This window comes from Anopheles merus, unplaced genomic scaffold (assembly GCF_017562075.2).
Source record: "Anopheles merus strain MAF unplaced genomic scaffold, AmerM5.1 LNR4000317, whole genome shotgun sequence".
In the NCBI taxonomy this organism is placed as follows: Eukaryota; Metazoa; Arthropoda; class Insecta; order Diptera; family Culicidae; genus Anopheles; species Anopheles merus.
The window spans coordinates 9,478-10,000 of record NW_024427897.1 but is presented as its reverse complement, the minus strand read 5'-3'; positions in this window follow the sequence as shown (position 1 = coordinate 10,000).

The following is a 523-nucleotide window of genomic DNA, read 5'->3' as shown; positions in this document are numbered from 1 at the left end:
TCAGCAAACCTTGGGCACTCGAACATCACGTGCTCCGCGGTCTCAGGAACTCCGCTGCACAGCTGGCAGTCAGGGGACGATGTGAAGCCATTGCGACACAGGTAGTCCCGGAAGAAGCCATGTCCCGAGAGTACCTGGCACAAATGGAACGACACATCTCCATGTTTCCTCGACTGCCAGCTGCCGATGTCTGGAAGTACACGGTGCGCCCAACGCGTGTACCGGCTGGTGTCAGCTTCCGCATCCCACTTTTGCTGCCATTCCTCAATCGTGGCCTGTCGCTCCTGCTTCCGGATGTTCGCCCTCGTGTCAGTTCGGTTGACGGCACTTAGTCGCTGGTAGACCCGGGCGTCTTCATCCACCAGCAGGCAGATGGGGGTCAAGCCAGCCAGGAGGGTGGCAGTCTCATACCTTACGGTACGGAATGCTCGTGCCACCCTCAGTGCCATCTTCCGCTGTACACGCTCCAGCAGGCGACCAGGCTCACGTTTTTGCAGCTCCATGCTCCATACTGGTGCAGCAT